Source organism: Verticillium alfalfae, genomic scaffold, assembly GCF_000150825.1.
Source record: "Verticillium alfalfae VaMs.102 supercont1.5 genomic scaffold, whole genome shotgun sequence".
Taxonomy (NCBI): Eukaryota; Fungi; Ascomycota; class Sordariomycetes; order Glomerellales; family Plectosphaerellaceae; genus Verticillium; species Verticillium alfalfae.
In genome coordinates, this window is record NW_003315034.1 from 358182 (window position 1) to 360493 (window position 2312).

Below are 2312 nucleotides of genomic sequence, written 5' to 3' on the forward strand. Positions count from 1 at the left end.
GCACGAGCTTGAATTTGCCCTGTGTCCTTGCTGTCAGCGTGGGAGGGACGAAACAAGCGGTCCGCGACAAACACCAGCTTGATTCGTGGCCCTTGGTGATATGCGACACTGTAGCTGTCGCTGAGTGTCAGAGCTGGCCTGCTTCGCTCGTCTCTTTGACGAACACGACGAGTGTCAACCACAGTCAAAGAAATCATCGGCTGGTTTCTCGGGATGACGTCCACCTCTCCATTTGCTCGTGCTTTCCCGTCAAAAGACTCATCGCGGCTCGAGCACACCCTTTCGCCAACAACCCACTCCCTCACTAGATGAGTCGCGACCCTTGTGTGAAACTCGGCGATGAGGAGGAAAGAAGGGCTCTCCCTGCCTGTCTCGTCACCTGTCTCGTGATGGCACATCTTTGATGAATGTTCTTTTGTCGCTCCGATATCGTTATTGGCTCTTTCTGATCTTCACCGCCGTGCTCAGCTTGCTCACTGAATCCAGACCGGTCAGAAGCCTATGAAACATTGGTCTCAGATAAGATGGGGGGATCTCCCCTCTGCGCAGTAGATCCGATGTAAGTACGCGATGGTTGGTGATGTGTAGTGTGACTGCAGGTTCCACTTGACATGCTTGAGCGACGCGCATCGTGGTCTTGGATATCCCATTGACTCTCGCCGGATTTTCCAACAACCAGGGTGCAATGTGCTTGAGGCTGCGGGTGTTGTCGGGGTCTTTTTCGATGTTGACCCCTCGCCACATTGTCTCACGCTGGTAAGGAGCAAACGATGCTTTTTCGGGCTTTGCATGCTCTCGGTGTGTATTGTGTGATAGTGTAGGGAGCCGCTTCATTCATGTTACTAGGCGCCGCGTCTTATTACGGGCTGGACGGAATATGCGGTGTTGCGAAGGGCTGTGGAAGTGGCAGGTTGCAAGGCTGCATCACAGACAATTGTCTCAATGCTGACAACAAGCAACAAGAATAGCGACGCTGCTTTTCAGGTGAGACTCACGCATTGGGAAGTTGATACTCTATCAATTACCATGACTGACTGTGATAAAGTGACAGTGTCAGCTGACAGATTGTGTTAGGACTCGTGACCGACAGTTATATTCAGGGAGACCATGTTCCTAAACAGTCTACGGGAATGGATTGTTCTTTCAAGACATGGGCAATGTTTTGTGTGTGATGAGTTCGGATCGCAACATCCCCATGCGAGGAGAGTTGTAAGTGGTAACCCCGGGATGGTGATTTCAGAGAATCTCGGCGACCACTCTCGTCGCGTCTCCTGTGTTCATGTCACTGCTATGCAAGCAATCGTCGCTGTCTATGTTCCTTCTTGTTTTAGTGTGTTTTTATTCTATACGTAGAGCCCAGTCTTCGAACTGAGATACATGGAGTAATTGTTGGGCCAAATGGGGGTTTGCCTCAGAGGGTGATCACTGGAAAGGAATTTCACTGATCGTAGGAAGCACGTCGATGAGTGAAGACAAAAATAGACCACCTCATCTCACTGACGCCACCGAGTCTATGATACAGAGCTCTCAGGCACGGCCATAGCTACGCAGAAAGTTGATGTCGGCAGTGAAACCCATTCAAATGGAAAAACAGCTTGGTTTAGAATCGAAGCCACGAATGCACATTTTGACATATTGGTGTCTCGGACCGACATCAGCTTAGAAATTGAACATTACTACAAGAAATATATCTATAGATCTATATAAAATCATGAAGTTCATCGCTCATGCACTGCAGTGACGCCATTGGTGTTGGCTGTTCGACGACGTTTTTATATGTAGAACTCGAGCATGGACTGGGCAAGTGGCGCGCACCACAATGGGGATATAATCAATCAGAATGAAAAGTCTCCGCATCGACCGGCTCCTGACCCAGTTAGGAATTTGTTCGCAAACGCGCCGTTGGTCTAGTGGTATGATTCTCGCTTAGGGTCACACCCTGAAGCATTGCTTGCGAGAGGTCCCGGGTTCAATCCCCGGATGGCGCCTACACTTTTGCCGAATTCGCCTTGAATCCATTTCATTTTGGCATTGAAATCTTGCAAGTTGTAAATTTTTTTTGTTTGGCAACATGAAGAACCCCTTTGGAGGCAGACAAATGGCTGGGGCTGAGAACTATGGCTGGAGGGGTATCACAGGCGCGTTAATGCACGATGAGACGCGTCTCGACGCGCGACAGCGCCACACCTGCAATTCCACTTTACCGCGATGATGGCTTGACGTCAATCTTTTCACCAGCAACGCTGCACGTCCGCTTGTCGCCCTATCCTTTCGACGTGGTATCAATACTCGGCTTTACATCACGACCTGAA

The 2312-nt window shown here is 49.8% G+C and overlaps 1 non-coding gene across 1 annotated transcript; it reads left to right on the forward strand.

Moving 5' to 3' along the window:
- The first annotated feature begins 1896 nt into the window (after positions 1 to 1896).
- Positions 1897 to 1988, forward strand: VDBG_15090. Its single transcript has one exon. It is a non-coding gene; the product is annotated as a tRNA-Pro (tRNA).
- Positions 1989 to 2312: the final 324 nt, after the last annotated feature.